The following is a 23,169-nucleotide window of genomic DNA, read 5'->3' as shown; positions in this document are numbered from 1 at the left end:
AAAATAAATGGGAACAAAGTAAAAAACTGGAGAAGTAGAAGTTAAAACATAAAGCAAAATTGGTAGTGTTAAGGAGACCCTGGTTCGGTTCCTAAGTCAGGAAGATCCCCTGGAGAAGGGATAGGGTATCCACTTCAGTATTGTTGGGCTTCCCTGGTGGCTCAGATGGCAAATAATCCACCTGCAATGAAGGAGACCTAGGTTTGATACCTGGGTTGGGAAGATCCCCTGGAAGAGGGCATGGCAACCCACTCCAGTATTCTTGCCTGAAGAATCCTCATGGACAGAGAAGCCTGGCAGACTACAGTCCATGGGGTAACACTGAACATCTAAGCACAGCACACTGCAAAGGACTGTAGTAAAAATATTAATTATGGAAACATAAAGGATACTCTTATAATAAAAACAGACCAACAATGTAAATCTTCTGACATTTCTTCTCATCAATGGAGTAAGAAAAGTAGGTAGGAAATAAACAGAGTATATATGATGCAGATATAGACAAGCACATAAACAAGTGTACAAATTAAAGAGACTGTGTCCGTAAAGTAAACAATGTTGAATAATTTCAGGTTTTTATTTATTTGCAACGAATAAGCCAAATCCTAAGATTAATGATTAACTTTCTTCACTATTCAGTGAACATTTAGTTACAAAATACAGAAAATCTGCATGCCTTATGTTTAAATATCAAGAAGGAATCATATAGCTGTTATACATCAAATTGTGTCCCCTAAAATTTCTTATGATACAGTTCTAATCTTCAGTACCTCAGAAGGTGAACTTATTTGAAAACAGGAATGTTGCAGATCTAAGCTGAGGTCATATTGGAGAAGCCTTAGTCTGGGATGACTGATATCCTTACAAAAACAGGAAATGTGAAGAAACAGATATATACAGAAGGAGAACACCACATGAACATTAAGGCAGGGATTGAGCTGACGTATGCACAAGCCAAGTAATGCCAACTACATCCAGCAAATTCCCAGAAGCTAAGAGAGTAGCATGGAACAGATTTTCCTTTACTTACCTCAGAAGGAATCAACCATGACAACACCTTATCATGGACTCATAGCCTCTGGAATTGAAATGCATGCTTTTTAGACTACCGAATTTACAGTAGCTTTTAAAGCAGCCTTAGTAAACAATAATATAGGCTTTCCTGGTGGCTCAGATGGTAAAGAATCTGCCTGCAATGCAGGAGACCTGGGTTTGATTCCTAGGTTGGGAACCAGGGGATCTTGTTCTAACCACTCCAGTATTCTGGCCTGGAGAATTCCATGGACAGAGGAGCCTGGAGGGCTACAGTGCATGGGGCCACAAAGAGTCAGACATGGCTGAGCAACTAACACTTTCACTTCAGCAAACAAATATAGTATATCTACATCACTACTCCCTTACATTAGCATGAATGTATGACAAGGTGGCATGTTTACAAATATACATGAAGATAATTGTGGCCAGCTGGGGACTACCATGCACTTAGTGATAATAATTAGATGTACACATTTCATCTTGAGCAGAAATAGGTAAGAGAAAGAAAGCCATAGATGTACGTTGAAGGCTAATATTCTTCCCTGGTGAAAGACTTAGAACACCATGACAACAAACAGAACACACTACTTTTGGGGGCCACAGAACTCATGTCCAATTATATATGCATTATTTAACCATCATTTACTAAAAGGTACGTAATTAAACACTGAGTTATGATAGCCAACAGTTCAATGGAAAGTGGCAGCATCAGCCGAGCTTTTGTGAAAATAATAAAAGTTGTCAACAGAATTCAGACAGTGCTATAGCAAGTCTATTACATATATTCTCTATCAAATAAGTGTGTTATTTTTGTATGTAGTTTTCATTCTTCCAGATAAAAATACCTGACCCTATTCTCTACTATATATAAATCATTTTGAGTTCTAGGTTACTTGAAAATTGGGAAGTCAATTAACATAGGTCAGCAGCACTGAAACAGTGCTGGGGGAAAGAAAGAGGGGAGAGAGGAATAGCTCAGGCTTATATTAAAATGCTGAATATAGGTGAAGGTTTTCCAGGGTGAAATCTAAGAGAAGCAAACAGCCAAAACCAAACATTGCAATATAAGAATAATCATGACTAGCTGACATCATTCATTCATTCAATACATATTTGTTGAATATGTATCGGGCATTAACATGACACTATGGAATATAAAGATACAAAACAAAGCATTGTCTACTTAGTGGAAAAGGCAGAAAACAAGTTAGGAGTCAAATGCACATAGTGACTTCATGTAGCTACACACACCTTAAAGAAAATCAAAGCGTTATAGCTGTTTTAGTTGAGGTCACAAGGAAGATCCTTTTGAAGAGATTTTTAAACTGAGGTGTAAAGGAAGGTAAGGGGTGATCCAAAGACAGGGGAGTAGCACTCCTGGCGGAGAAAGAAAGACCACCACCATCTCATGCTACACAAGAGGAGTCTGTTTTGCTGGGATTGCTGTATTTAAAACTGAACCACTTTTCCTGAATTAAGAGGATGTGTACATAAGTATGAAAGATATAATATTCTTATAACATAAAAAATATAATTTGTAAATGTTGGACTGTAGATCATACACATTTAATCAGCTCCCCTCTTTGTCCTAGAACACCTGGTATATTCTATATCATGTAGGTTCACATGGATACATGTTTTAATTATAATTAATGAAAATCTACCTTGGATTTAATGAATATAACTCAGTACGGCATATATAACATACCCTTAAGATATTACGCAGATCATTCTTTCTAGAGTTATAGCTTACAACTAAATTGTGCTTGTGATTTACCATACACTGGAGAAGGCAATGGCACCCCACTCCAGTACTCTTGCCTGGAAAATCCCATGGATGGAGGGGCCTGGTGGGCTACAGTCCATGGGGTCGCACAGAGTTGGACACGACTGAGCGACTTCACTTTCACTTTTCACTTTCATGCACTGGAGAAGGAAATGGCAACCCACTCCAGTGTTCTTGCCTGGAGAATCCCAGGGACGGGGGAGCCTGGTGGGCTGCCGTCTATGGGGTTGCACAGAGTCAGACACGACTGAAGCGACTTAGCAGCAGCAGCAGCAGAGTTTCCCAGGTGGCTCAGTGGTAAAGATTCTACTTGCAACGTAGGAGCCACAGGAGATGCAGGTTCGATCCCTGGGTCAGGAAGATCCCCTGGAGAAGAAAATGGCAATTGACTCCAGTATTATTGCCTGGAAAATCCCATGGTCAGAGGAGCCTGACAAGCTACAGTCCATGGGGTCACACAGTGTTGGACATGACTGAAGCAACTTAAGCACACATTTACACTGTAGATATATTATTTCTATGCTGCATAGGAGAAAACTAAACAGAAGGAAGTTATGAAAATTATCCAAGGGTATAGAGCTGGTAAGTGGGGAAGGCACAGCTTAAACCCAGGAGTTCTGACTTCAGAGTCCATGTATGTAATACTCCCTTTTGCTGCACTGCCTGAACTTTTTGTTTACTTTATTTCATATTTAACCAAATACATAAAAGCTTATAAAGATTTGCCTTATACACTATGTTGTATTTTAATAATATTCCTCAATAGCAAGAACAAAAGTAAAATGTGAACAGTCATCTGTTTCCAATCAGCTCATGTTCCCATCTCCCAATCCAAATGGAGTAATTCCTTTTTTTTTTTTTTTTTTTGGCCAAATGGAGTAATTCTTTTCATGTCATTCATAAATATTTTTAAAAAATAGTATTTATTTTAATTGAAGGATAATACTTTACAATATTGTGATGGCTTTTGCCATACATCTACATGAATTGGCCATAGGTTACATGTGTCCCCCTCATCCTGAAACCCCTTCCCACTTGCCTCCCCACCTCATCCCTCCAGGTTCTCACAGAGCATTGGCCCCGTGTGCCCTGCCCCGTATGCCTGCGAGGACCAACTTGCACTGGTCCTCCATTTGACATATGGTAATAAACGTGTTTCAATGCTATTCTCTCAAAGCATCCCACCCTTTCCTTCTCCCACTGAGTCCAAAAGTATGTTCTTTACATCTGTGTCTCCTTTGCTGTATGTAGGATCGCTGGTACCACCCTTCTAGATTCCATATATATAGGAGTAATTCTTACATTGCACAAGCTTAAATGTGGGCAAGTTTTGTCAGACAAACAGGCTGTAAATATGTTTCACATGCAAAGAAGACATGAATTGGCTTATGATCCTTTGGAGAAAATACTGAAGGAAAACCATTCTAAGCAGGCAATGTAAGGTTTAGGAAGGGGATTTTATAAGACAGTGCTAGAGATGAGGAACATGGCAATAGCATCTGGGTATGTTTTCATCATTCACTTCACTTCCCTGTATTACGCAGCATAAATCTAATTCATTTTTCAAGCCAAAATTCCTATATGTATTCTATAATCCTTCCCTTATGACATTGATTACATAGAAAAGAGACATGGGGGGATAGTAACTTCATGAATGCCTTAGATACTTATAAAACTTTTAAACTGAGCAAGACTTGAAGAAAGATATTGAGAAGGATATTATGCCTTAAAAAGCTTAGATGATTGTTGAAAAGCCATACAAAATAGAAGACAGAAATGAACTCTGCATTGTAGACTTTGCAGTCTATGCCAAGTAATTCAAGTAATGCCAAATAAAGCTTAACATTATTGCAAACATAGATGTCCTTTACAATATTTTTCACTGAACATTAGAATACCATGCTACTGCTAAGTCACTTCAGTCGTGTCCGACTCTGTGCGACCCCATAGACGGCAGCCCACCAGGCTCCCCTGTCCCTGGGATTCTCCAGGCAAGAACACTGGAGTGGGTTGCCATTTCCTTCTCCAATGCATGAAAGTGAAAAGTGAAAGGGAAGTCGCTCAGTCATGTCTGTCTCTTAGCGACCCAGTGGACTACAGCCTACCAGACTCCTCCATCCATTGGATTTTCAAGAATACTGGAGTGGGATGCCATTGCCTTCTCCTAGAATACCATATTTCACAGTAATTTTTGTGATCCCCTTATTGAAGGAGGAAGTTTTTACTTTAAATACATTCAAAATAAAACTTCTGAGTAGAAGGCTTATCCATACTGTACATCTACCTATGTGCACACACACACACACACACACAAACACACTTACCTCTACACACACTACATAAATATCTTACCTCCATGATAACATATTTGTTTTCTCACTATTTTTCTTTATGAAACTATGAATACATGACATCTAAATACCCCAAGGCTATGGCTCATTCTTTTTTGAAATTTCATTAACTTGTATTTTCTATCTTCCCTTTGCTCAGTCGTGTCCAACTCTTTGCGACCCCATGGACAGTAGCCTACCAGGTTCCGCTGTCCATGGGATTTTCCAGGCAAGAATACTGGAGTGGGCTGTCATTTCTAACTACAGTTTTTAAATTATTATTCTGCCTACATCTATAAATAGAATTTGAAGACTTATCTACTTGTAGTTTACAGGAAAGAAAATAGAACTTTATTGAATTTTACTGTTGGCACTAGGAAAAGTCAACAAGGTGAATTGATTGCACCTTTGAGAAGCTAAGGATTTATTGGTGTTATTATAAGATTCTCTAAATTTAAATGGCTTTATCATTGGTGATAAGTTTATATGTGGAAAAGCTGAATGCTACAGGGTCTGAGTTATGTCTACTCAGAACTATATTGCTTAGTTTGTTCAAAATATAACAATACATAGCCAAATTACTGCAGCATAAATAGGAGCATAAATTTTAACTCCTAAATGAAATATAGACCATGAATTTTAAGATTCTGATTATAATTTGACCACATTTACTAGGAGTGAATCCTGGAGTAGGAAATGGCAACCCACTGCAGTATTCTTGCCTGGAAAATCCCATGAACGGAGGAACCTGGCAGGCTCCAGTCCATGGAGTCGCAAAGAGTAGGACACAACTGAAGTGACTTCAGTTCATTAGGAGTGAATAGAAATATTTAAAATATTACATTAAAATAAACATTTATGTCCACATACAATAGAAAGATAGTAAAAAATATTTAATCTTATAAAAGCCTAAAGCTCTTTTATTTAAGCAATTTCTACTTCAAGCTATTCTTTGATGTGTCAACCTAAGCTTCAGAGGGTTTTTCCCTTACGTGAATGACTTTGCGTTGGCACATGCTCTTTGAATAGAGATTTATGCTAGACTCATTCTAATAGCATTCTGCTACTTACAGAGAAAAGCAACCATTATAATACATTTAATTGCATTAATGCTGAGAAGGAAAAAAAAGGTCACTGAAAGAAGTCACGTTTGAAATTTACGTTTTAAAGCCATTGCCTCATTTTATAAGCTTTCTGTCTGCAGACTTGTAAACATGGATGCAGATGTCTCAGATTCTGGTATTCTTTCTGCTACTAACTCATACAGCTGTCCTAGGTATGGGATACAGTCTTTGAAATACAAAATATAGTTAATTACACATGGATTTATCTCAGTGGCTCAGGGAGTAAAGAACCTTTCTGCAATGCAGGAGACACAGTGGGCATGGGTTGGGTCAGAAAGATCCCCTCCCTGGAGGAGGAAATGGCAACCCACTCCAGTATTCTTGCCCCAGAAAATCTCATAGACCAAGGAATCTGGCTAGCTGTAGTCTGTGGGGGTCTCAAAGAGTCAGACACAACTGAGTGACTACGAACTCAAGCACTATGACAAAAAAAGCAATATTTTATAAACACTTTAACACATGAGTGTATCAGAATTTTGGAATATTACCAAAGTAAAGGTATTATTTTTCCTTTAGCTATGGGTCAGCTGATTAGAAAAAACAAAGCTGAGTATAATAAACATTTACAGAAATGTTTCTCTAAAGTCTCTGTATTGGGAACACATGCATAAATACAGCATTCTCCTTTGGAAAATGTAACTTTTGGGTCAATTACCATGACATTCTTCAAGTTCTCTGTGGATTCCAACATGTATCTGTATACAGACTCTCTCCAGAGCACACAGCACAACTGTGTTACTGCAGTTCATCATCTGCAGCATAATCAGCATTGCCTTATAGAGCAAAGACAGCCAGGAAAACTTGTTTGTTGCTCAGGTTATGACAAAAGAAACAATGCAAAAGACCTCACTTTTTCATTACCATAGGTCAGATACACATCCCATAAATAACAAAGAGAGTTAAACAAGGCTAGGCTAGATTCCTGTATTACAGGAAGAAGGAAAAAATTTAACATTTGATTCATACAGTTGTTGTTATTATCATTACTATTATTTTTTAGACTCTGATTAAATGGTTCTCCAAGAGTGAGACTTCAGTTGCAAAAGCAACATAAGGGAATATTAGGAAAGGGAATATTGAAGATAATCTAACACCATGATTAATTGATCTAACTGAAAAAATAAAAAAGAGGAACACTGCTTTTCTAAAATATTGTCATCACTTAAGTCTCTTCTTTTACTGTTTCTATTGACTATTTACCTTCCCAAAGTGTGCAAAGCCAGAAATGCTAAAGAAAAACAACAGTCCCATCCTAAATGGAAGCTGTTTCTCTATTTACACAAAGAACCACACATATCCCACTTTGTGCTTTATAGTCACCAGACAGGAAAAGTGTAGACGGCTGTTACCTCCAATATAGTCATGGTATCAGTCAGACACAGTACGGTGAACATAAAATTGAAATGAGGTAACAATAGTGAATCCTCTGCTGGTGTGCAGCTAGTGACCACACAAACTCAAAAGAAAACAGAATTCATTTTCTAGACTTCTAATCTTCTTTTTCCTAAATTTTCTGCTGTCTTTATATTCTGATCGCCAAAAGTCATTGTTAGTTACAAATTCACATTAAAGACCGAATTATTGTTGGGGGAGTTTGTAATTCCCTCAGTTCTGTCTCACCGCAGCAAAAATTTGAAGCAAAGGATGGACCAATGTTACAGCTCAGTTTTATTTGGCAAGCAAATGAAAATATACCTTTGAGGCATGAGGATGGGCCAACCCAAAAGCAGCAAAGAGAAAAGAAGCCCCCGGTTCAATATTGGCTCCTCTTTTTATGTTTTTTTTCTCTCCCCTCGAGCCTGTCCTATGTAAACTGGGCTAGCCAGGAGAGCTGTTTCTTTCAGCTGAGGTCCTCACTCCGGTCCTCGGACCTTTCTTTGTTCTATTTTCATGGGCGTTTCCCTTCTTTGTCTTTTAGCCACCACCATTCTGGACTCCTTTTTCCTCTTCTAACTACCTAACATTATCAACTGAAGATTTTTAAAATAAAAATTATAAAAATAACAAATATTCAAGAAATTGGTAAATTTGCTCCAGGGACACTGTTTTTATACTGGTAATACAGGGTTAGGTGCAAAAATGAGCAGAGGGTAATAAGGAAACTCTGCCATCTAACCTAGTGAATCTCTGCATTTTAATGCCTTAACAAAATAAAAGTTATTTCTTCCTCTTATCAAAGTCCAATGTGGCTATTTCTGGTCAAGAGGAAGTTGAGAAGAGAGACACTGCTACAAAAAATTCAGGGACCCAGCTGAAAGAAGCATTAGGAATCAACATCTGATTTATGAAGGAGAGAGATACTGGATCATCTCTGAGTTAAGTGTTTCAAGCAATACCTGAAGGTTGTATAGAATACTTCTACCAAAATTTCATTGGCTGTAAACCCACAATAGGAACTCCCCCAACTGCAAGGGATTCTGGGAGATGTAATCTAGCTATGTTCTCAAGAGAGAAGATGGGTTTTAGGAGGAATAAGTAGTCACATCTTCCAGTCTGTCCTCTTGGTCAACAAGCATTCATTTGCAGCCTTATTCAAACTCACATACTATATTCTCCCAATAGCTCAAAGGAGAAAACCAAATGTTCATATAAGGGATTGCTTGTATCTCAAAGTTCACTACCTCTGTTGGAACATATTACTCAGGTTTAATAAGATTATGTCCTCCTCAGGAGATGGGTTCTTCCTTCTCTTGCAAAGTTATAAAGCCATAGGGTTGTTTCAGAATTAAAAGATAATCAAATGGGGCTTAAAAAAAAAAAAAAAAAAAAAACTTGGTAATATTCTTCTTAAAAAACTTAGACTTCTAATTCTTTTGCTACTAGTCAGTAAACACACAAAAAATCTTTCCCAGTCATCATTTTTAAGTCTGGATGTTTTTTCTTGTCATCATGCCTCTGAAATAATTAGATAAGAAGGAGGTTCCCCTACCATAATTTTTGGTAGGAAGATCAAAATTCTTTCTTTAACAAAAAAACCTTAGTGAATCTTTGTCATGCAAATCCCTTTTTCTAGTATTATCTCTATTTATGATATAGAATTCTTTGCCTTTCTCAAACAGATGTGGCACCAAATTTCTCACTGCTATTTCTTTCTACCTCTATTCTGAGATTAGCCCTTCCTCAGACATCAAATAAAAGTTAGCAAACGTGTAACCTCTCCACTTTTTCCAACCACTTCTTTAAGACATGGTCTGCCTTCTGAGTTACTGCAGATAGTAATCATTTTCTTGAATATTTGGTCACTGCATAATACAGGTCTTCAATTTTTAAACCAGTAGTTGCTAACTATCTAATCATCTGCACCATGACTGCAATGCCAAGGGCAGCAGTTAACTTCTACAATCTATTTATGAATTAACTATCTTAAAGCTATCTGAAATTAAATGCCAACAGTTTAAAGGCATAATAAACTAAAAAACTATCTCATAGATATATAAAATTTCAATGCTTATGTAACTGGTACAGATGTACTAATTTTTCTCCATGCAATGAGTAATTTACTCCAGAACTTTCTATCTATAGCTCTGAATCCTTTACGAGTCTCTTCATTCAAATTATACAGATAGCAGAAAAAGGAAAAGAGCACAAAGAAGCCACAGATAATTCTTGAAAACCATGGGCATGAGTAACACTCATCACTTCTGGTTGTAATTTCTTTGCAAAAAAAGGTTGTTATAAGACTACATATGGAGTCAGCAGGTGATGGGCTAGATAATAAAGTACTTGACTGGGTCTTTGCTGTAGAAAAGGATATGATTGTGGGGAACAAATACTGTCTCCATTTGTTATGACCTGAATTCTGTCTCAAAACTCATATATTGGCTCTTAACTCCCAGTGCCTCATAAGGTGACTGCAGTTGGAGACAGAGCCTTTAAAGAGACAGCTGAGGTAAAAGGAGGTCACTAGGGCCTTAATCCAGTTCGACAGGTGTCCTTTTAAAAAGAGGAGACTTGGACACGGACATAAACACACGTGGAAGATGAAGTGAAGACACAGGGAGAAGACAGCCATCTGCATCAAGCCAAGGAGAGCAGCCTAGAACAGATTCTTCCCCTAGAGTCTCGGAAAGAACCAACCCCACTGAAACCTTGATCTCAGACATCTAGCCTGTAGAACTGTGAGAAAATAAATTTATTGTTTGCCACCCAATCTGTAGTAGTCAATACTTTGCTATGAAACTCTAGCCAGCTAATACACCATTGAATACAGAATCAAAATGTATACACATCAATTACAATGAAAGCAGGTCACATCCCTATATTAAAGGAAAAAAGGAAATTTTGGAAATATCTCAAATAAGCATATTTCAAAATAGATATTATGATACATAAGTCCTCTTAAGTATATCTATATAATGCTACATATATGTGTATATATATATATATTATTCCCATACTCCAATTTTATAAAGATTCAATTTTGAATAGTAAAGCATGATATTAAAACCAGGATATTAAAACCATATCCTGGCCAGAAGTATTACATGAACTCCTCAAATAACCATCACCTGAATGAAAGCTCTAATCATATGCAGTAGCTTGAAGAAGCCTATACCATGAAGACAATGACACCCCAGTCCCTCTGACAGTTTGTATCTCTCTGCATAGGTTAGCCTCTGCTTGTCTGAAAATCCTATATTGATCCCACATAACCTGTTGTTTTGCAATGCGATGGCAATTCTCAAGATTTTCACCAGTCATGATCTCACTAGGAAACAAAGAATTCTCTTTAAAAATGTTGAATACAGGGAACAAATTGCTGCTTTAAATAGTGAAAAATCTGAAAACTGAAAAAATCTGAAACTATAAATGGATTCTAAGATCATACAGAATTAAAAAACAGCAAGAGGCTTATGATCTTTGTCTTTTCAAAAGAGGAAACAGGGGAAATGGTATTCCTGCATTCATGAGTCTTGATTAATAGAAAACAGCAAAACCCCTGTCTTCTTTGTGATTGTGGAAACTGAAGACATACTGCTGCCATACTGCTGAAAACTGCTGCCGAGAGAACTTACCTGATGTAGAAAAGGCACATGCTGGTACTTCGGCTTCCACTATCTGGCTGGTACTTCCCAGTAAGAATCTGGTTGATACTGGAGTCTGGAATATAAAATAAAGCAATAGTTACTCACCTTATTCATCCAAGCTCCTGCCAAGATACAAAGCAGGCCGGGGAGAGAGGAGGAAAGTCTGACAATAGAATATCCCTTCTCTTTTATTCATTGGCATCCATTTTCATATCTTACCCATATTTAACAACATGGTTTCACCTGATGTGAGCTAGCTATCTGTCCTATAAAAAATGCTCTCCTCCTTCCCTCCATTTTTATCTCTCTTTCAGTGAGAGCCACAAAGCTCCATTAGTCCTTGCAACAAACCCAAGTTCAAGATCTCCATGTAACAGGCAATCCTTCCTATGAGGTCCAGATGTGGCTCCTCTTCCTTTTATAATCTCTGGATTTATAAATTCATCATTTACAAGTTAATCACTTCCAACACTCCTCACCCAAATTAATGTAGTAAAAAGGTGAAAATACCCCCAAATTGGTGTGTGTATGTGTGTGTGTATACACATATACTCTACAGTCTTTATTTTTCTATCCACTCATGAAACCATCTTCAATACTAGTTATTCTTGGTAATAGATATCAATCACCCAAGCTAGCAAAGAAAGCCCCTTCTCTATAATTTTTTTGACTGACACATAAGTTCCCCAGATAGATTTTCTATCCATTTCAACTTCCAGTTTATTAGGACCAAGGTGGGAAAGACAGGGAACCAACAAATCTCAAACAGCAAGTCCACATTTGACTGGATTACTAGATACAAAGAGGGAGAGACAGAGCCAGGGGGACCACTGCTGTTTGTATCCCTTGGTCCCTTGACTTACATATTCTGCTTTTCAGATAACAGCATCATATACTGATCACTGGTTCATGCACATATTACACCTTGAAATCATGGGGTGTTTTCTGCTTTATAGCACCATAACTGAGGGTTTTTTTGGCCATTCCACAATTGTTTCAGGCCATCAGCTTCTCAAAAGAAGAATGGTTATCTCCAGGAAAAGACATAGCTTTCTATAGGCATGCATTCTGTGATTCTCCTTTGGGGCTGTTCAAAGACCCCATATAGCATTCTTATCAGCGACACTTCGAGCAATGCTGTGTTTGCAATCCCACGAGGACAAAAATGGTACATTATCTTGTAGTGTAACTACTGTAGAGCATTCTTTAGTGCAAGGCCTCAGGAAAACTTGTTGGTTTGCTAACAATTTACTAAGATTCGTAATATAAGTTATACAATAAATGGGTTATAGCAGCATACTGGAATATAGTAAATGTGGCTTCAAAAATATATACACCCCCCCCCAAAAAAAGAAAACTCATTAAGAACTGAAACTCTTTCCGAGTGGTAAGAGGCACAAGGTAAAGCATCTCAGCTTCTATTTAGAAAGAATATTCAACGTTCTCCACCATTAAAATCCTAACACCTTCACTGCAGTAACTTTCATAGATATTTGTCATGATTTTTCTCTGCACTTCAGTGCTAACACATGTATCTTTCTTAGGCTTCTATGGTACCTGATACCTTCTGCTCACCAGATTCTACTATGTGAGTGTCATGGTGTCATTAATATAGTAGGCTAGTGTGATTTAATATGGGACATCTAAATAAGGCCCTTGAAGACTATGTAAGACATAGCAGCAAGCCTGAACTAGTATTGGGGAATTAGAATTAAGTTGGACATCTGTTCCCTGCCACAGCTTGTGATATTTTTTTGTCTATCATGAAAAGAACAACTTTGCCAGAGCCAATAGTTACCAGATGCCAGAGACTGTGTTGATTTACTTCAACAAAAATGTGAGATACTGAACTCAACTGTGGTTAGTCACTTGAGTGTGCTTAGTCATGTCTGACTGTGACCCCATGGACTGTAATGCACCAGGCTTCTCTGTCCATGGACTTTTTCAGGCAAGAATACTGGAGTGGGTTGCCATTTCCTCTTTCAGGGGATCTTCTTAATCCAGGGATCAAACCCAAGGTAGGGATCAAACCCAGATCTCCTGCATTGGTAGGTGGATTCTTTACCACTGTGCCGCCTGGGAAGCCCTGATTATAGTCTCTACCTGACTGAAAGATCCATTTGGTTTTATATCAAACAGATGATAGAAAAGGATGAATTATAAGAATCAGTTCTTTACCTCTCAAGTCTTTGAGGGCATTTGAAAATGACAGTACCAGGGGCTTAAACTTGATTCTTTCTGCAAACATCTCCAAAATATGTGAGTGTATCCACTTCCTAGTACCCAGTCACCTGATAAATGCACAGTTCTCTTTGGGGCAGGTTAGGTAAATCATGCAAGAATTGTACTTCCCCCCCGCCTGCTAAGACCAGCGGTTCTCAAACTATAGAATGAATCAGGATCACCTGAGAGTTTTTTTTTTTTTTTTTAAAGAACAGATTTCTACCTGAGTTTCTGTGATATGCCTTCAAAGAATCTGCATTCTTAGCAAGTCCCTAGGTGATCCTGATGTTGCTGAACAAGGGGCTACAGTTTTACAACTACCTATCAACAAATCCTACCTTGGTTTTAGTCAGTGGAGTTCTGGGTATATGAATGACTTTAAATCTGAAAACTGAGGGAAAGTTCCTGGCTTTCAATATGAAGTTTCCAAGAAGAGAATACATTAAATGTGTTCTTCATTATCATGACTTTAGCTTTTGCAATTACAGATAAAATATACTTCAACACAGTTCAGCTCAGTTGCTCAGTCGTGTCTGACTCTGCAACCCCATGGACCACAGCAGTCCAGGTCTCCCTGTCCATCACCAACTCCCAGAGTTTACCCAAACTCATGTCCATCAAGTCAGTGATGCCATCCAACCATCTCATCCTCTGTTGTCCCCTTCTCCTCCTGCCCTCAATCTTTCCCAGCATCAGGGTCTTTTCAACTGAGTCAGCTCTTCACATCAGGTGGCCAAAGTATTGGAGTTTCATCTTCAACATCAGTCCTTCCAATGAAGGCTCAGGACTGATCTCCTTTAGAATGGACTGGTTGGATCTTCATGCAGTCCAAGGGACTCTCAAGAGTCTTCTCCAACACCACAGTTCAAAAGCATCTTTTCTTCGGTGCTCAGCTTTCTTTACAGTCTGTCACATTCATACATGACTACTGGAAAAACCATAGCCTTGATGAGATGCACCTTTGCTGGCAAAGTAATGTCTCTGCTTTTTAATATGCTGTCTAGGTTGGTCATAACTTTCCTTCCAAGGAGTAAGTGTCTTTTTACTTCAGTACACTATTTTATTCCTGAGGACCCATTGTTCAGTTGGCAACATCCACAATTCCTGTAATTCAAAGCATGATGCTGATGACTTAATGGATAGTGTACCAAACTGATATATTTATGAAAGAGAGGCTTTGATTCTGAGCCAATTGTTTCGTTATGTCCATAACTGTTAGTTGCTCAGTCATGTCTGACTCTTTGCGACCCCATGGACTGTAGCCCGCCAGGCTCCTCTGTCCATGGAATTCTACAGGCAAGAATACTGGAGTAGGTTGCCATTTCCTTCTCCAGAGGATCTTCCCAACCCAGGGATCAAACCCAGGTCTCCTGCATTGCAGGCAGATTCTTAACTGTCTGAGCCACCAGTGACTCTGTATGTCCATAAAAACAGCACTAAATATGCTTCTACAGAAAACATACATTCCTTCACAATGTTAACAAAGCAAAGAAAGTTCACACACTCTCCATTTGTTCTTATACAGAGGTATCAGTTTAGCACTTAAATTTATCAAAATGCTCTAGGATTTAAATTTGAAATAAACATTGAGATTAAAACATACACTGTCTTTTAAAAAGACCCCCAGATATATTAAGGTTCTCCATAGTGTGATTATGTTATTAAATTGGTGTTGATTATTATGGAATATGCTGTTTTTCAAGTTGATATTGTTTTAATTTTTAAAACTTATGAATTATTAATTTTACAACATAAAAGTTAAATATTATGTAAAAACTATTTCATGGATTTATGAGGGCTAATTTAAACTTATAAATCAAAATTTAAATAAAGTATTATAAATAAGAAATATATTTCTTAAAATGAACGGGATGAATATATATTAATTGGTGATAAACTGCTGAGACATGATATTTGCTTTTACAGGATAATCCTATGTAAATACATTTGAAATTTATAAAGAGCTTTTTAATATCTAGAGTAGTAAGCATTTTCAGAATTTTTCAGAAGAAACTGCATTTTATCATATTTTTATGATGCTGTTAATAAACTAGTTATTCTATAGAAAGTTTTATGTAAATATTCACTGTCAGGACAGGGAATTTTTGTAATTCATTTTGTGTTTCAAGGTGACGTAAGTTCAGAATGAACTGCTAAATAAACTTAAAAAGAAACCTTAAAAATCTACTAGGAAAGATTGTCTTCCTGTACCTATCTTCAAGATAAACCTTCAAACACTGAAAATGCATAGCACCCTAGGGGCTATTTGACAGATAAAGTAGAACAGCTGCTAAGTGGGGGGATTATCACTTCAAAATAAGGTCTTGGAAAAACAAAGCTTTCAAATGCACAAGTCTATTATTCTTAGAAGACCCCAATCATGAAAGGTTCACAGAATAAAAAATAAAGATAAAACTGAAGGTTACAAATACAAATCTAGTGAAATTCATTTTGGTAAATAAGTGGAATGAAGCACATTAGCTCTCTAAATTTCATTTGCTGTTCTGCAATCATTCCTGTATCAGATGGCACTAAACCTAGGTAACCTAATGTTTCCAAAAAGCCAGCTACTCATTACAGGCAGCACTCCAAAACACAAAACCCATAATAGCCTAAAGCTCAAAATTAAAAGTTGGCTTTCCAATTACCTCCATTTCCTCCAACACTTAAATCAATTTTTGAAGACAATTAGAATGTCTGTAACTAGTATATATATGATTTTTTTTTCTTGTTTCTAGTGGTTTATATAATCACTTGTTTCTTTCTACTGTTGCTACAATTTGGATAGCAGTATTGATCTGGTTTTCATTCGGTTTATAGAAGATTCATGAAACTCTGTTGGAAATTCTAATTTTACTGCCTGCACCATTTCTTCTGTTATAACATTTCCCGTTGTTATAATAAACATTTAGGAACTAACCCATTCTATCTTTATTCTTCTACTGAAGGCCTTAAAAAATGCTCACATTACCATACTAGTGAATTGAACAAGGGAGCATATGGGCTATTTGGGTTCTTATCTGGATTTTCTTATCTCCAGTTGGGAATTCTGGAGTTGAAGCTATTGATGCCTGGCATCTGCCTGTAGCCACATTTATAGGTATGGAGAAGGTTGCTCCCCGAGATAGGCCGACAGACAGCAGTAAGCATTCAGACGAACAAAGAAACTCCATTATGGTGTTTGAATCCATGATTCCAGTCATCCCTCAGGCCCAAGAAAACATCTTTCTGAGGTTTTACCTGTGGTAGCTTGAGTTTTATTTTACCTCCCACCAAAATGACACCCAGAAAAATACAACAGTTGTTTTTATTTTGTATTAGATTCCTATTTCTGCCATTACAAAGCAACACAAAAGACGCGGCTTAACACAAATCAATTCTCTTACACTTCTAAGTCAAAAGTTAGCAGTTTGGTCTTAAGGAGCTAAAAAAAAAAGTATTGGCAACCCTGCATTCCTTTCTGAAGGCTTTAGGGGAGATTTGTTTTCTTGATTTTCCAATCTCTAGAGGCTGCTCACATTCCTCTATCAGATGGTGCCTTATTTCATCCTCAAAGCACTGTTGGTTGGTTGAGTCTCACACTGCATCACTCTCTTGCCTTCCTTTTCATACCTAAGGACCCTTGTGACTATGCGGTGTGGCCCAGATAACGCAGGATAATCTCTTCATCTCGGGCTTACCACTTCATCTGCTGCCTTAATTCCCCTCTGCATGTACTACAGGTTCCAAAGATTAGGACACTAAACTCTTTTGCAGATCATTATCCTGCTTACCACAAGCAGGTAACCTCAAAACAATAGTGAGAAAGTAATATTAAAAAAGTGATAAGCTTAGTTTTCCTTACTATGAATACTCTATGAAAATCATAAAAATTATAATTCTTATAATTATGTAAATTAACATTAACTACTAATTTTATAAAATTAAAAGCTTAGGTACTTTTTTACCCCCTGTATCCCTATACATTTTTACAAGTGATATTTTCTTTTCTTATATAATATTGAAAGTAGCATAAACTGTTGATTTAAAATGTCAGGCATGGAAAAAATGCTAGAGATTTTCTTGTCATTCATGCAATGCTTGATTCCCTTCTAAGACATCCCTTCATACTATTATATGTATAGGAATACTTCCAGGGACAGAGAATTCAGTGAGTTTAGTGGATAGCCAAACCTGCAGGCATCTAAGAATGCCCTCATGGCTCAGCTTCTGTGGCTTTCCATGGTTTGCAATCTTGGCTGATAAAGGGAGAAAGGAACTTCTGCACCTTCTATTGTTGCATTCAATTTCCCTCAGATCCATGGAGCCAGTGAAAAACATGGGCTCTCTAAGAGGCTGTGGGATCACCAGCTCTAGTCCTGTAAATCTTTGCTGTAGTTCCAGAAGAGACTGCAGAGCAGTTCAGGGGTGGGCGTCCCCTTCCTGGAATACAAGCAGCTTGAATTATTAACACTATATCTCACAGTGAAGTGTAGTCTTTCTCTTACCCTATTGTACTATGTGAAACATACTTTACAAATGTGAATTTAAAGAAAAAAAGAAAAAGGTCAAGTTTGTATTTCTTCTAGTGATTAATTTTGCTTGAGTTAGAAGTTACAGTTAATAAAGAAAATACCTGCTTTCCTTCAGAGTGATAATTGTAGTCAACATGTAAGATCTAAAGAGTTATCACAGAATCTTTCATTATATTATTTCATTACGTAATCTTTCATGATATTATTTCCTGGTGGTTCAGCTGGTAAAGAATATGCCTGCAATGCAGATTTCTGGTTCAATCCGTGGTTTGGAAAGATCCCAAGGAGAAGAGAATGGCAACCCACTCCAGTATTCTTGCCTTGAGAATTCCAGGGACAGAGGAGCCTGGTGGGCTACAGTCCATTGGGGTTACAGAGCCAAACACGACTGAAAACCTACAGTGGCTAGATTCTGGAATATTCATTACTGTATTTCTATCTCATCAGGAATCCTGAAGTCTATAAAAACATATGCAATGAAATAGGAACAACTGCTTTTAATATGCTACAATATAAAAAATATCATCACCACCACTTTAGACAATATTTTTATTGGGGCTTTACCATAGCCTTCCTCAGCGATCAATGCAAAGAAATAGAGGAAAACAACAAAATGGGAAAGACTAGAGATCTCTTCAAGAAAATTAGAGATACCAAGGGAACATTTCATGAAAAGATGGGCTCGATAAAGGACAGAAATGGTATGGACCTAACAGAAGCAGAAGATATTAAGAAGACATGGCAATAATACACAGAAGAACTGTATGAAAAAGAGCTTCACAACCTAGATAATCACGATGGTATGATCACTCACCTAGAGCCAGACATCCTGGAATGTGAAGTCAAGTGGGCCTTAAAAGCATCACTACGAACAAAGCTAGTGGAGGTGATGGAATCCCAGTTGACCTATTTCAAATCCTGGAAGATGATGCCGTGAAAGTGCTGCACTCAATATGCCAGCAAATTTGGAAAACTCAGCAGAGGCCACAGGACTGGAAAAGGTGAGTTTTCATTCCAATCCCAAAGAAAGGCAATGCCAAAGAATGCTCAAACTACTGCACATTTGCACTCAGCTCACACGCTAGTAAAGTAATGCTCAAAATTCTTCAAGCCAGGCTTCAGCAATACGTGAACCGTGAACTTCCAGATGTTCAAGCTGGTTTTAGAAAAGGCAGAGGAACCAGAGATCAAATTGCCAACATCCACTGGGTCATGGCAAAAGGAAGAGAGTTCCAGAAAAACATCTATTTCTGCTAATTGACTATGCCAAAGCCTTTGACTATGTGGATCACAATAAACCGTGCAAGATTCTTCAAGAGATGGGAATACCAGACCACCTGACCTGCCTCTTGAGAAACCTATATGCAGGTCAGGAAGCAACGGTTAGAACTGGACAGGGAACAACGGACTGCTTCCAAATAGGAAAAGGAGTACATCAAGGCTGTATATTGTGACCCTGCTTATTTAACTTCTATGCAGAATACATCATGAGAAATGCTGGGCTGGAAGAAGCACGAGCTAGAAACAAGATTGCCAGGAGAAATATCAATAACCTCAGATATGCAGATGACACCACCCTTATGGCAGAAAGTGAAGAGGAACTAAAGAGCCTCTTGATGAAAGTAAAAGTGGAGAGTGGAAAAGTTGGCTTAAAGCTCAACATTCAAAAAACGAAGATCATGGCATCTGGTCCCATCACGTCATGGGAAATAGATGGGGAAATAGTGGAAACAGTGTCAGACTTTATTTTTTGGGCTCCAAAATCACTGTAGATGGTGACTGCAGCCAGGAAATTAAAAGATGCTTACTCCTTGGAAGGAAAGTTATGACCAACTTAGATAGCATATTAAAGAGCAGAGACATTACTTTGCCAACAAAGGTCCATCTAGTTTAAGCTATGGTTTTTCCAGTGGTCATGTATGGATGTGAGACTTGGACCATAAAGAAGGCTAAGTGCTGAGAAATTGATGCTTTTGAACTGTGGTGTTGGAGAAGACTCTTCAGAGTCCCTTGGACTGCAAGGAGATCCAACCAGTCCATTCTAAAGGAGATCAGTCCTGGGTGTTCTTTGGAAGGAATGATGCTAAAGCTGAAACTCCAATACTTTGGCCACCACATGAGAAGAGTTGACTCATTGGAAAAGACTCTGATGCTGGGAGGGATTGGGGGCAGGAGCAGAAGTGGGGGACAGAGGATGAGATGGCTGGATGGCATCACCAACTTGATGGACTTGAGTTTGAGTGAACTCTGGGAGTTGGTGATGGACAGGAAGCCTGGCATGCTGCAATTCATGGGGTCGAAAAGAGTCGGACACAACTAAGCGACTGAACTGAACTGAAATTCCAGGGGGTCTTCCTGACCCAGGGATCAAACCTACGTTTTACTGCATTGGCAGAAGCATTCTTTACCACTGAGCCACCTGCTGCTGCTGCTGCTGCTAAGTTGCTTCAGCCGTGTCCGATTCTGTGCGACCCCATAGACGGCAGCCCACCAGGCCCCGCTGTCCCTGGGATTCTCCAGGCAACACTGGAGTGGGTTGCCATTGCCTTCTCTGACTGAGCCACCTAGGAAGCCCCGGTCTATAAAAATATTGAATCATCATATTGTGCACCTGAAACTAATACTGTAAATCAACAATACTTCAATATTTGAAAAACTAAATAGAAACAAACAACCACTTTAAGGTGAGAGTCTCCAATTTGGCACTATTGATATTTGAAGCCAGATAATTCTCTGCTGAAGAAGGCAAAGAAGAGGGCAGCAGAGGAGATGGCATCACTGACTCAATCGACATGAGTTTGAGCATCCTCTGAGAGGTGGTGAAGGAGAGAAAAGCCTGGCGTGCTGCAGTCCATGGAGTTACAGAGTCAGACAGGACTTAGCAACTGAACAACAAACTCTCTGCCAGGGCCATAGGGAGGCTGTCTCTAGGTATTGCAAAAAGTCACCTGGGGAGCAAGATCCATGCCTGATTTAAGACTAGTGTCTGTAAAATAGTTTGCTCTAAAAGAAAAATTAGTCATATTCTGATGCAGGTAAAAATATTTTATAAGCATTATAATTCCCTGCATTGTAAGTACACAAAAGTTTACAAGTATTTTCTGAACAACCTTATTGTTCGTTTTATTTCTGGTTAAGTATTTTTTCTTTTACTGAACTAAGCAATATTGCCAAATCATAGCTTGTTTCATCATTTTTAAAAATACCAAAGTATTAATTATTTGTCACTTCTGATACCCAAATAGCTATCCTTCTTCATACATATGTGTGCGGACTCAGTCACTCAGTTGTGTCCGACTCTTTGCAACCCCATGGACTGTAGCCTGCTAAGCGCTTCTGCCCATGGGATTCTCCAGGCAAGAGTACTGTAGTGGGTTGCCATTTCCTCCTCCAGGGGATCTTCATGACCTAGGAATCAAACCTGCGTCTCTTACCTCTCCTGCCTTAGCACGTGAATTCTTTACCACTGAGCCACCTGGGAAGCCCCCTTCTTAATATATAACTCTAGAGAAATATGCATATTTTTAATGATTTTTTTTCACTTAAAATACATAACATTTACTGCATATTTATTATGGGTTAGGAAGTATGCTAAGCATTTTACATATTGTTACATTTAAACTTCTCCATATTCCTGTTTGTTCGCTCATATTTTCTCTAGTAGGGAATGCAGCTAAACCCTTGAAATGAATTATCTCTGAGATGGTCTCCAGCTTCTCGATGCCAGAACCACTTAAGAGTTGGCTACACTTCTGCTTTGGGTTTTAGTGATTGTATGCATGTGTTCCTCCCCAAGTCCGAGCTCTGAGAGCACGGTATGATGGATCTTCTTAATCAGCTCTCTCTTCTCTTGCCACCTCCAGAGTCTTGCATACAGGCCCCACTGAACTCAGCTAATTTCCTCTAGCTAGGAACTCCTTTGCCTTTTGGTCTCCAGACCCTGAAATAATATTTTTCACCTCAGCCTCCTCACGTTTCCACACCGGAGTTAAGAGGCAGAGCTCACTGGATTTTGACAGCACAGCTTGGTTAAGCTGTAATTTTAATTTTGCGGTGCTCCCTACTGGTGGCCTTTCGAATCTTCCTTGTTCCAATGCTAGCTGTTTTTAATAAACTCACCTTGGTCTGCTGCTCATTTTAATCAGCACATATGGAAAACTCCAGGATTCTTATTTTTTTTTTTTAATCTAGTCATGTTGAAGGTAATACAAGTAACTTGTGCTAAAACCATCACTTGGAGGTGTTGGAAACCCTTGGGGGAAATGTCTGTGAGGTGATGCTGCAGCTGAAATAAAAATAAATAGGAGCAGTATCCTGTAGCTTCAAACTTCTGAACAAGATTAAGTAAAAATTATTTTGCTAGAAGGGAAAATGTAAATCAATGTATCAGAGACAATAAAACTGCCTGGGCAAAAGTGACTTGAACAGTGAAAATACTAGTGACCCCTCAAGATACCTTCAGAGACGGGCAGAAGCAGGACGGATTCTCAGCCTGGCAACACCCTCAAGGACCATGGCTCTCTGCATATTTCTTCTTTGTGCCTTCACTGTCTTGGCCACATCCTCTTCTAAAATTTTAAGATGGTGACAGCACTTTCAAATATCACCAGCTCCAAGCATCAGAAAACTCCTAAGACAGCAACCAAGAGAGGGGAAAAAGAAACCCTACAGATCCCAGCTTTCCATCCTGGACAAAAACTTTAGAAACCTAGATTATGCCCCGCCCTCCCTTATATCCTACTGGTCAGAAATTAGTAAAGCGCACATGGTAAACCAATCACTTGTAAAAGGGAATGGGATTACCATAATTGATTACATAATTGTAATCAGGAGTCACTGACTGATCCTAATTTCTCACGGAACATGATCCCCACAAAACAAATCAGAGTTCCTGTTGGCAAAGCAGAGAAAGGGGAAAAGGCTGTTGTTAACACTGTTTGCCAGACTTAGCAAATGTAATTAATTTAAACCTAACGTGTTTAGATATTAAATATGCAAGTACTCTGTGGAACTGGCTACTAATTCCAGTCAGGAAGGGGATCCTCTCCCTGTCCCAAATTGGACTGAATCATAACATAGAGGAATGGAACGTAGGCATTAGCATTTTTATTAATCATATTTATTTTTAAA

At 38.4% G+C, this 23,169-nt stretch overlaps 1 long non-coding RNA gene across 2 annotated transcripts; it reads right to left on the bottom strand.

Annotated features, from left to right (window-relative positions):
• Positions 1 to 544: 544 nt before the first annotated feature.
• On the bottom strand, positions 545 to 22,917 carry LOC147361808 (uncharacterized). Of its 2 annotated transcripts, XR_015137645.1 has the most exons (3): positions 22,496 to 22,790; positions 11,291 to 11,375; positions 545 to 3,187 (listed from the first exon to the last, which is right to left on the bottom strand). It is a non-coding gene; the product is annotated as an uncharacterized LOC147361808 (long non-coding RNA). The 2 variants fall into 2 exon arrangements; XR_015137646.1 differs by lacking the exons at positions 545 to 3,187; positions 11,291 to 11,375 and adding an exon at positions 15,096 to 17,947 and having other exon boundaries at positions 22,496 to 22,917.
• Between the last annotated feature and the right edge of the window lie 252 nt (positions 22,918 to 23,169).

Source organism: Bos grunniens, chromosome 12 (genome assembly GCF_055505025.1).
Source record: "Bos grunniens cultivar Pamir isolate PY7600 chromosome 12, Bosgru_T2T1.0, whole genome shotgun sequence".
In the NCBI taxonomy this organism is placed as follows: Eukaryota; Metazoa; Chordata; class Mammalia; order Artiodactyla; family Bovidae; genus Bos; species Bos grunniens.
Note: the sequence above shows the minus strand (reverse complement) of the source record. Positions and strands in the feature narration are given on the sequence as shown.